Here is a 13,348-nt window from a genome sequence, read left to right on the forward strand (position 1 = left end):
CTGTGCCTGGCCTAGAGTTTTCCCCAACTGCTACAATGGTCAAGTGTCCAGTGGGTATATATGTGGTTATATATTCCAAATTTAGTCAGAATGTTAAATTTATACTGAGATAGGTGCTATAAAACAGCGATATAAACTCATGATATTTAATATGAGTTTAATTTTTAATATAAGCATATGATTTTTAATGTGTATATACATGCATATATATGTATGTATGTATGTATATTTACACACAAGGAGATAGATACATATCATCATATTGATGTGCAAATCTATGTATGTATGCTAGAAGCAATAATATGCCAGTAACAATGAGCATACCATTTTGCTTTCTAAACATCATTTTCCAATAAAACAAAATTTTATAGATTGGAGTTATTTCAGGGCAGAAGAAATATAATGGAAGCTGGACCATCTTACGACGTCAGAAAATAAAAAAGGACTCAAAAAAGAGGGAAAAGATAAGATCTTGTTGAAAGAACACAGATGCCAACAATTTGAAGAATCTCCAAGTGGTCAAAGCTGAAAAAAGAAAATTGAATAGCAAGAAAAATAATGATAATACTGGACTTTAATCCATAAAAAATATAAATATTCATGTCTATATTAACAAAATTGTTTATTAAATAAACATATGTAGATGACAGTCTATTCTTCGTTACAATATAATTCTAATTGATAAATGTACAAGGTAAGAAAAAAGTACTGTTAGGCAAACACAGCAATAATAAATCTTTAAGACATGTTCATTGATGGAAGTTAAAATTATATGGCAAACTTTAAGAATGAGGTTTTATAAACTCCAAATATCTCCCCGAAGTTATTTATCAACTACAAAGGGAAAGATCGTAAATTTAGAATGGAAAATCCTGGAAAAAGCTACCTGAGCTAAGTTATCAAGGTTAACAACACCTAAAGTAAGATATGTTTACATTATGAACCCCTTGATATGAAACATCTAATAGGATACAACATTGTCTCCGTGGTATTCTTTTAAACAATATATTATACCATTGCTATAAGCCGACATCATCGGACAAACCCAGATTGAGGAGCATTCTACAGAATAATTGATCAATGATTTACAAGTGTCAAGGTGATGAAAGACAAGAAAAGGCTGAGGAAATGTTAGAGACTGGAGGATACTCAGGATAAATAGCAGCTATACATAATGTGGAGCCTGGATGGAATTCTGAACGGAAAAAGGACATGTGTGGATAAGCTGATGGAATTTTACTAGAAACTAGAATTGCAAAATAGTTAATAGTATCTTATCAATCTTAATTTCCGGTTTTATGTAACCCTGGTTGTGGTTACATATAAAATGCTAACATAGGAAAAAAATAATAAAGAGGTAAGAAAATTCATTTCATAATTTTGGCAACTTTTTTCATGCCTTAAATTAATTTCAAATAAAAAGTTGAAATGGTATAAGCTAATAAGAGTTATTAGAACTGTTGATGCACAGGCACAGATCAGTACCCTGTAAAAGGTAATAATAATGCTATCATGGTTGGGCACATACTATTTAACAATTATCAATTAATTTCACGAATTAATTTATGTAACACTCATGGTCACAGTATGAAATCGGTACTATTGTACCATCCACATTTTACATATGAAATAAATGAGGCACATAGAGAGTGAATTATTTAGCCCAAGAACTTTGAAACCAGGCAAAGCCCAAGCTTTTATCTCCCATGCTGCATAGGCTCTTTCGTAGCAACCTTAATAAAGGTTTAATTAAGCTGATATTTAGTTTGAAAGTAGCATAATTAAATTATTAAATTTTGAGAAATGGAGTTAAGAAATAAGTCAGTATAACTTCACAGTAAATACCACATGCTATTTCTCAAAGAACACATTTTGAATTACAAATAATAAAAATGAAGAAAATAATGAGAAAATTTTCATGTTACTATCTATTTTATTATGATTCCTTCAGCTCTTATTTCTGCGCTTTAAAAACTATAAAATTAGGACCATTTTGATTTCTGTTTATTGTTCTTATCTCCAAACTTTTTGTTATGGGGCTTCCTTCCTGTTCTCTATTATTTTTTTCCCTTCTCTTTTATCTATATTCCCTTAAAAGATCACTTGTCTATCTTTTGCCAGCTCCTCCTCTTATATTTGCCGTGTTCCATTTTATACCTCACATAACTTGCTCTGGCTGGAAATAATGTGTCTCAACGCAGTACATTTCCTCATTGAAGAGCAGCTAAAAGAGTAAGCATTAATTTTCAACTTAAGCATCAATATAAATTTCACTTTAATATAAATCTGAAGTGCTCCAGTAAAATCTGTATTCTTACGGCAGGTCTCTCTCATAAGCTCATATTCTTGATGAGTTTAGGCGATGACAAACAGCACACTGTGTCAAACTCTGACTCTCTCTCATTTCTTCCCTTTATCAGCCTCTCTCAAATAAAAGTGGTGAAACTCACTGCTGAGAACACTATAACATTTGCATTGTACTTTCAGATATAGATTAGTAATTCTCATGGATGAAAAAAAGAGTAAGAATTATCTTTTACTTTACTAGTTCAGAGACCATAAGTATTTCAGGTTGAGCTTTTAGACTAAATGAATGGAATATTTTTATCAAGTCGGAAAATCAAAGTTGTTAGTACAGTTACAAAACAATAGGTGAGACTACACAAAACTGTTCTTCACCTCTTCACTCAAGTGTTTTTGGGGAAACAATGCAGGCTTCTTAGATGCAGTCTAATTTTTCTTCACCTTCATCTGGATGAATGAGACAATGAGCATCTTAAACTCAATACGTTAAAAAACATTCTCAGGGAGAGCTACTGCATTAGTCCATTCTCACACTGATACAAAGGCATCTATGAGACTGGGTAAGTTACAAGGAAAAGAAGTTTAATTAACTCACAGTTCCACAGGCTGTACAGGAGGCATGGCTGCAGTGGCCTCAGAAAGCAATTATGGTGGAAAGTGAAGGGGAAGCAAACACATCTTACATGGCGGGAGCAGGTGCAGACAGAGTGAAGGGAGAAGTGCTACACATTTTGAAACAACCAGATCTCAGGAGAACTCTTACATAACAGCAAGGGAGAAGTCTGTTCTCATAATTCAATCAGCTCCCACTAGCTCCCTCCTCTAACACTGAAGATTACAATTTGACATGAGATTTGGGTGAGGATGCAAAGCCAAACCATATAATTCCACCCCTGGCCCCTCCCAAATCTCACTTTCTTCTCACATTTCAAAGTCAATCATGCCTTCCCAACAGTCCCCCAAAGTCTTAACTTATTCCAGCATTAACTCAAAATACCAGGTCCAAAGTCTCATCTGAGACAGGGCAAGTTCCTGCCATCTGTGAACTCATAAAATGAAAAACAAGTTACCTCCAAGATACAGTGGGAATACAGACATGGGGTTAATATTTCCCATTCCAAATGGGAGAAGTTGGTCAAAATAAAAGGGCCACAGGCCCCATGCAAATCCAAAACCCAGCAGGGCAGTCATTAAATCTTAAAGTTCTGAAATAATCTCCTTTGACTTCATGACTCACATCCAGGTCACACTGATGCAAGGCGTAGGCTCCCAAGGCCTTGGGCAGTTCCATGCCTGTGGTTTTACAGGGTACAGCCCCCACAGCTGCTTTGGTGGGCTGATGTTGAGTGCCCATGTATTTTTCCAGGTGTGTGGTGCAAGTTGTTTGTGAATCTAGCATTCTGTGGTCTGGAGGACTGCAGACCAGTAAGGACTCTGTGTGGGTGTTCCAGCCCCACATTTCCCCTCTCCACTGCCTGAGTAGAGGTTCTCCATGAGGCCTCTGCCCCTGAAGCAGGCTTTTGCCTAGACATTTAGGTATTTCCATACAACTTCTGAAATCTACATGGAGGCTCCCGAGCCTCAGCTCTCTCCCTCTGCACACTCACAGGCTTAACACTATGTGGAAGTCTTGGTGGCTCCGGGCTTGCACTCTCTGGAGCAGTGCCCTGAGATGTATTTAGGGCCCTTTTAGCCATGGTTGGAGCTGGAATGTCTGGGATGCAGAGCACCGTGTCCTGAGGCTGCACAGAGCAGTGGAGTCCTGGATCTGGTCTTCGACACCATTCTTTCTTCTCAGGCCTCCGGGCCTGTGATGGGAGGGGCTGCTATGAAGGTCTCTGAAATGCCTTGGAGGTACTTTCCCAACTGTTTTGGCTATTAACATTTGGCTCCTCTTTACTTAGGCAGATTTCTGCAGTACACTTGAATTTCTCCCCCTGAAAATGGGTTTTTCTTTTCTACCACATGGCCAGTCTGCAAATTTTCCACACTTTTATGCTCTTCTTTCTTTGTAAGTATAAGTTATAGTTTCAGATCATTTCTTTTTTTTTTTTTTTTTTTGAGACGGAGTCTCGCTGTGTCGCCCAGGCTGGAGTGCAGTGGCCGGATCTCAGCTCACTGCAAGCTCCGCCTCCCGGGTTTTTACGCCATTCTCCTGCCTCAGCCTCCCGAGCAGCCGGGAACTCACGGTTCCACAGTCTGGCTGTGCAGAAGGCATAGCTGGGGTGGCCTGAGGAAACTTATAATCGTGGTGGAATGCAAAGAGGAAGCAAACACGTCTCACGTGGTGGAAGCAGGAGGAAGAGAGTGAGGGGGAAGGGCTGCACACTTTGAAACCACCACATCTCATGAGAACTCTATCACCAGAGCAGCAAGGGGGAAGTTTGCCACCAGGATTCAATAACCTCTTTCCGGGCTCTTCCTCTAACACTGAAGATTAGAATTCAACATAAGATTTGGATGCGGACACAGAACCAAACCATATTAGCTACATTTGCTTCTTCAGGTTTAAGGGTATTCCTATGGTGTGCCACCATCCCTTATTGGCTTGCCTTTCACATGGCCATACATATGAAAATAGTCTCTTCATTAAGCATCCTTCATCTGCTCTTTTGACATACTGTATCTATCCTGCTGGACCCTTCTTCAATGCAATGCACGGTTTTCCTCTGCAAAGTTCTTACAACTTGAAAGAAAAATTGCTAGCAACAATTAGAAAAAAACTCTCATTCACAGCTAATTCAATACCACTGCATTTCCAGTTTTTAGTAAATGAGTTTACCACCTAAATCACATGTTAAATATAAACCATTGAACAGGACCAAACTTTATTCATTCATTTTCCTCTCACTTCTATTTTAATAGAGGAAATACCTCTTATCAAAGGTCAATATTTCCAATTAGGCTTTGGAGCTTTGGATCTCAAACTTCCCACTTTCTTAGAAATGTTAATGCTGGGCTGAGTACAGTGGCTCATTCCTATCATTTCAGCACTGTGGGAGGCTAAGGCGGTGGATCACTTTAACCCAGGAGTTTGAGACTAACCTGGCCAACATGTCAAAACCCCATCTCGACTAAAAATAAAAAAATTAGCCAGGCATGGTGGTGCATACCTATAGTCCCAGCTACTCTGGAGGCTGAGCCAGGAGAATCGCCTAAACCTGGGAAGCGGAGGTTGCAGTGAACCAAGATCCTGTCACTGCACTCTGGCCTAGAAGACAGACAGATACTATGTATCAAAAATAAAATAAAATAAAATAGTCAATGCTTGATTAGCTATTTTTAATCCAATGTCTTCCTGTCAATATTTTTCAGCATTTAATCACATATTATTTTTGCTCTTATCTTAAAATAACTCCCAAACTTCATATCTCTCTCAGACTACCTTTTTAAAAAACAGTCATTATTCTTGAAAGCACAACAGAATGGCATTATTCTTCATCTCTGCATTTCCCACTTACTCAGATCCAATTGGTGTGAACTAGGCCAATGTGTACATTTGCAAGGCAGTATGGCTTATACCTGCTTTTTATTTATAACAGATTTCTTACAACCCAGTTTTCTAAAGATTTTATTTTATCCTATTCTCCCAACAAAGCTTAATCCACTACACACACTGAGTTCTAGGTACATTGAATAGAAACTTCATTCATTGCTTTAAGATCTTACCCCATATATGCACTGGCCTAGGATTACACATTTTGTGATATATTCTGTTAAGAAGAAGTGGCTCACCCTTTTTTCTGTCATTTTCTTTTGACATATATTTTCTTTTCTGAATACATTTGAAGTCAAGGAAGCAGCATCATAGAAACAAGTAAAATCTGAAATTGCATTTGTTGGTTCAGTGTAACATCAGTGCATCTACAACTTTATTTATTAATACAATTTAATTTTCCAGTGGATTCATTCTTTCAAGCAAATTAACAACTATACTTGATATTGATTTATTTATAATCAATGGAAGACATATTCCAAAAAGGGCAAATGATATACGAGCTCAGTGAAACTGACTGAAAAGTTCCCAGATAACAGAGATTACGAAAAGTATTTAAAATGAGAACAAGTAGAAGTAAAGGTCAACATTACCACAACACTGCTTATTAAGTGAAAATCTTTGAACAGAAAAGTTTACAAATCTCAATTATTGGCACATTTTCCAAAATAAGAACTAAACATATTTCAATAACATAGGGATCATAGAAATCAGTGTTTAACAAAATAGAAATTCGCTTTTAAAGTATTTTATTAAAAAGTTAATATAGGGTAAACATAATATATTATTTTAACATCCTTCGTATGGTCTTGAGTGACTCCTATAATACCAAAGATCTGAAAAAGATATTGATAAATCATAATAACATTTATTAGGGAATGATTTTCAATTACATCTATCTTTCTTTAGGAATTACATAGCACAGGTGAAAATAATGTATCTTAGGTATAATTTTACTGCCTGATATATGAGAAGTGTTTTGTGGTTGATAATGCAAATGAATCATTAAAAACAAGTCAAAAATAAATCAAAAAACACAAGAAAAGGTAAATGTGTATCTTATATTCTGAGACAGAACTGGGACAGCGTGGAATGTGGCTTAGGATAGAGGAGATTATGAATAACATACATTCAATTATGTACCATGCACTGTTCTATTTGTAGCACACGTGTTACCACATTTATTAAGTCTGTAAAGAAAGCCTATGACTTTTACGGCAAGAGAGCAGTAGTGGGGGAAGTGAAGACATAGGCATAGAGACTTGTGCAGGGACAGCTGCCTTTTGGGTCTGAAAGAATCTGGTGAAACTGAAAGAAGTTTCTTCCTCCATTCTATAAGTAATTACCATGTAGCTGCTATGTGGTAGGTTCTTTGCTAGCTGCTGAGATGTACTGGTGAGAGAGACACGCTTCCTTTTCTCATGTATCATGCATGAAGCAAACACAAAGCAAAGAGCTAAAACACTTTACAAATTGGGAAAATGGTTGAAATAAACATATTTCTTACAGTATAGCAGATTATAATTCTCACTAGTTCTCTCAAATAAAACAACTAAAATGCTAGGCACAAACTTACCTAGATACTTGCTAAACACTCTGATGAAGTGCATTGAAAGAAACCCAGAAGTTAGTTGAGAATAAGAATCTAGATCTTGTTTTTTTTTTTTTTTTTTTTTTTTTTTTTTTTTTTTTTTTAAAGTAAGTTTTAAAGATGGCTTTACCAAATTTATTTTCTGTACTCTGGGATCATAAGCTTCTGAATCGGCAGTTGAACATCCCGGACAGGGTGGAAAACCTAAAGAACCCCTTGGTGAGACTTAGTAATCCAAACAGAATCTTACATCTTCAGGGTAAGACGCAATAAGAAATAAGAGGCATTGAGGTGGACACAGAAATGAGTATCAACTACCTCAACTCTGGCAAAGTAAATAAAAATCTCTTTTGCAACTTTAAAATCCTAAAGAGGCTCTAACATTGCTTTTTTTTTTCTTTTTATCCCAACATGCTACCTGTGCTCTCTGAAAAACATCAAACATCAAAGCAGGAATTAAATTTAAAGTCATCCTGGCTATTAGTGGCTCCAGGCAGGAAATAGAAGCAAATGCAAATCCTGTCTGGGAAAACTTAAATCAAGAAATACCAAAAAAATTGACCACAGATAAATTTATATTAAAATCAAATAGCCCACGGGCAAAAATGACACAAATAAATTAGCCACTATTAAGTGAGAAGCAATGTAAATAATAGTGGAAAAAGTCAAAAATTATTTTAAATATTGGAACTATGAGACATAATTTTAGAAAACAAATATGTTTAATAAATCCAAATAAAAAAGAAAAGTTTGAATATATTTGCAGGGAACATAAAAGTATGAAAAATTACTAAGAAGTCAGTTTTGGATCTGGCATTTAAGAAGCTTAGGAATCAAAAGTATCCTAATAGCAGGTAAAAACGTGAACAAACTAAAAAATAAATAAATAAATAAAAATAAAAAATACTAGATCTATAAGAAAAATGGGATAATGGAACATACCACTGCTCCCCAAATTAGAGAGATGAACAGGAGAATACTAACAGTCACAACTACTGGAACAGTGGAACAGCACACGAGTTAAAACTTCTGCAGGAACCCGTGTTTGGGTAGGGAAATCTGAACTGTAATTGGTGAATTGCTGGAGGCTCCCTGTGGACAAGAATGAGAAATAAACTCTCCAGAAGGACCCAGTCATGTTAGGGGTCATACTTTCCTGAGTTTTACCTCCTGGAATTTTACTTGATTCTCACGGTGAATATCAGAAAAAAATGTTAATGCTTCTAGCACGAGGAGGATAAAAGAACCATTTTGAAATATAGCAGAGAAATGTATCCTTCTTAAGCATTCCTTCAGGAGAAACTATTTAACCAGAATCCAAGCTCCTGGAGTTTTACCAGAGCCTAACTGACATGCGGAAAAGATAATACCCACCTCCAGCCCAGGTCAGCTATTCTGTCCTACCTGAGGGAGGAGTGGGACTAGAAGTGCCACATTGTTCAAGGTCTATTGACAGCAGTTTTTTATTCCTGGAACATCACGTCCATTTTTTGTTTTTTGTTTTGTTTTTTTTTGGTAATTTAAGAAAAAATTACAAGACATACTAAAAGGCATAAAAACACAATTTGAGGACACAGACCAAGCAATAGGATCAGACATGGCAGGGATGTTCAACTTCGATTGGGAATTCAAAACAATTGTGATTAATATGCTAATGATTCTGTCAGATAAAATAGACAGCATTCAAGAACATATGGGCAATGTAAGCAGAGAAAGAAAAATTCTAAGAACCAAAAATAAATGCTAGGGATCAGAAGCACTGTAACGGGAATATTTTCAATGGGTTTATTAGTAGACATGGCACAGCAGAGGAAAAAATCTGTGAGCTTGTGGATATCAAATAGAAACCTCTAAAACTAAAAAGCAAATAGAAAAAAAATACTAAAAAGAGGAAAATAGTATAAGAATATTCAAGGACTTTGAGGCAACTACAAAAGGTTAAATTATGTACGTGTAATGAGAACACTATAAAGAGAAAGACATTGAAGAAATAGGCCAGGCGCGCTGGCTCAAGCCTGTAATCCCAGCACTTTGGGAGGCCGAGATGGGAGGATCACGAGGTCAGAAGATCGAGACTATCCTGGCTAACACGGTGAAACCCCGTCTCTATTGAAAAATACAAAAAACTAGCTGGGCGAGGTGGTGGCACCTGTAGTCTCAGCTGCTCAAGAGGCTGAGGCAGGAGAATGGCGGGAACCCGGGAGGCGGAACTTGCAGTGAGCCGAGATCGTGTCACTGCACTCCAGCCTGGGCCACAGAGCGAGACTCCTTCTCAAACAAACAAAAAAAAAAAAAGAAAGAAATTGAAGAAATATTTGAAACAATAATTCAATAATTAAGAATTTTTACAAGTTAATGTCAGGTACAAAACTAAAGGACCAGGAAGGTCAGAGAACTTCAAGTAAGACAAATATCTAGGCATTTATCCTTTTCAAACTATAGAAACACAATTGCAAAAATGAATCAGTGGGAGCTAAAAAAAAAAAAAAAGTTGAAAAAAGAAAAAAATATAAAACTCATATACTAAAAAAGAAAAGAAAATCATATAAAATGCTCAGTTAATAACACAAAAGGAAGAAAAGTGTATTAAACAAAAATAGAAACAAAACCTAAAGAAATAAATAGAAAATATGGGCGACTATGGTAAATATTAGTCTGACTATATGAGTACTCACTTTGAACATCAATGGTTATTTTTTTATTTCTTATTTTTAAGAAAAACATATCACTCTGTTTCCCAGGCTGAAATGCAGTAGCACACTCATAGCTCACTGCAGCCTTGAACTCCTGAGCTTAAGTGAGCCGTCTGCCTCAGTGTCCTGAGTAGCTAGGACTCAGATGCATGCCAACACACCTAGCTAAGATTTCAGGTGTGAAAGGCGAACATCAATAGTTTAAATGCAGCTATTAAAAGACAATATCAGAGTGTATCAAAAAACAAGACCCAACTGTATGTTGTCAACAAGAAACCTACTTCAAATATAAAGTCACATGTAGATTATAAAAACTATCTAAATTGCAAAAGAGAAAATCCCATTATCTGTTCACTAATGATATAATTTTATACCAGAAAACTCTAAAGACTCCTCTGAAAGATTCCTAGGTTTGATAAATGACCTCAGTAAAGTTTCAGAATACAAAATCCAGCTACAAAAATTGGCAGAATTTTTATACATCAGTAACCATAAAAGTGAGAACCAAATAAAGAACTCAATCCCATTTCAATAGCTACAAAAACAAACATAACATACCTAAGAATATATTTTAACCAAGGAGATAAAATGTCTCTACAAAACACTGAGAAAAGCAAAGGTAAAAGACACAAACACAGAGATAAAACATCCCATGCTCGTGGATCAAAAGAATAGTATCATTCAAATGACCATACTACCCAAATGAAATCCCTATAAAGTACCAAGGTCATTTTTACAAAATTAGAAAAAAGCAACCCTAAACTCATATGGAACCAAAAAAGATCCCAAATAGCCAAAGCAATACTAAGCAACAAGAATAAAGCTGGAGGTACCACATTACCTGACAACAAATCATACAACAAGGCTCTAATAATCACACAGCATGGTTCTGATATAAAAACATACATAGATCAATGGAATAGAATAGAGAACCCCAAAATAAAGCCACACACCTAAAAGCAACCAAACTTTGACCAAGCTGACAAAAATATACACTAGGGAGGCTGGGAGCCGTGGCTTACACCTGTAATCCCAGCACTTTGGGAGACCAAGGCTGGCGGATCACAAGGCCAGGAGTTTGAGACCATCCTGGCTAACACAGGGAAACCCCATCCCTACTAAAAATACAAAAAATTAGCCAGGCATGGTGGAGGGCGCCTGAAATCTCAGCTCCTTGGGAGGCTGAGTCAGGAGAATCTCATGTACCTGGGAGGTAGAGGTTGCAGTGAGCTGAGATCACACCACTTCACTCAAGCCTGGGCAACAGAGAAAGACTCCATCTCAAAAAAAAAAAAAAAAAAAAAAAAAAATCAAATGTATATATGTATATATATGTATATATATACACACACACATATATATACACATACAAACACACACACACACACCCCCCAGGGAGAGGATTCAATAAATGGCGCTGGAAAAATTGGAGAGCCATATGCAGAACAATAAACCTGTACTCATCTTTCTCATGATATACAAAAACTAACACGAGAGGAATACAGTACTGAAATGTAAGACCCAAAACTATAAAATTATAAAACAAAACTTAGGAAAAACTGTTCTGGACATTGTTCCAGGCAAAAAAAAAAACCCCAAAAAAAAAAACCTATGTCCTAACAAGTAAACACAGCAGAAACAAAAATAGACAAATTGAACTTAATTAAACTAAAAAACTTCTTCTCAACAAAATAAATAATTAATAGAGTAAAATGAGAACCTACAGTATGGGAGAAAATATTCACAAATTATGCATGTAACAAGGGGCTAATATTCCGAATCCACAAGAAACTCAAAGAACTCAACAAGAAAAAAACATTAGAAGGGAGACAAAAAACATGAACAGACCTGTCTCAAAAGAATACATATAAGCAGACAAAGAACACATGAAAAAAAATGCTCAACATCACAAATTTTCAGATGAGTGCACATTAAAACACAATTAGATACATCTTACACCAGTCAGAATGACTGTTACTAAAAAGTCAAACAATAATAGATGTTGACTAACATGAAGAGAAAAGGGAACATTTATGCATTCACTGTTGGTGGGAATGTAAATTAGCATAACCTCTATGTAAAAACAGTGTGAAGATTTCTCAAAGAACTAAAAATAGAACTACCATTTGATCCAGGAATCTCACTATTTGGTATCTACCCAAAGGAAAAGAAATCACTGTATCCAAAAGATACTTGCACTCACATGTTTATCACAGCAGCATTCACAAGAGCAAAGTCATGGAATCAATCCAAATATGATCATATTTTCCTTATCCCCCTTCCACTGATAGATATTTGCATATGCATATACATGTATATATACATATACACACACACACACACATATATATATATACACACACACGCACAGAATATTACTCAAGCACAAAAGAAAATAAAATCATGTATTTTGCAGCAACATGATGGAACTGGAAACCATTATTCTAAGTGAAACGACTCGGAAACAGAAAGTTATAAACTACATGTCCTCAATGATAAGTGGGAGCTAAGAAATGAATACATACTGATAAAAAGTAGAATAATAGATAATGGAGATTACAAAAGATAGAGGGGTGAGAGGAGGTGAAGAATACAGTAGTACCTTTTGTTTACAATGTACACTATTTGGGTGATGGCTACACTGAGGGCCCAGAATTCACCACTATGCAATATATCTATGTAATACAACTGTATTTGTATCACATAAATCTGTAAAATATTTTTAACAACTAAACTGATGGAGAAAGATATAGCATGCTTATACTAATCAAAAGAAAGCAAGAGTACTTACATTAATTTCAAATAGAGGAGTCTTCAGAGAAAGAAGTTATTAGGCTGTTTATTCTGTTGGTAATTTCATTTGATTTGTGGAAGCTCTTTGGTTTAATTCAGTCCCATTTGTCAATTTTGTGTTGGTTGTGATTGCTTTGGGGGACAGAGCCATAAATTGTTTCTCAAAGCTGTTATTGAGAAGGTATTTCCTAGGTTTTTCTTCTAGGATTTTTGTAGTTTGAGGTATGATATTAAAGTTTTTAATACACCCTTGGATAAAGATGGGATAAAGAATACATGATATCATACTTGAATTGATTCCATGACTGCCCTTGTGAACGCTGCTGTGATAAACATATGAGCACAGGTGCCTTTTGGATACAATGATTTATTTTCCTTAAGGTAGATACCGAATAGCAAGATGGCTGGATCAAATGATAGTTTTATTTTTAGCTCTTTGAATCCTTGTGTATGGTGACAGCCAGGGGTCCA

This window comes from Papio anubis, chromosome 2, assembly GCF_008728515.1.
Source record: "Papio anubis isolate 15944 chromosome 2, Panubis1.0, whole genome shotgun sequence".
Lineage (NCBI taxonomy): Eukaryota > Metazoa > Chordata > Mammalia > Primates > Cercopithecidae > Papio > Papio anubis.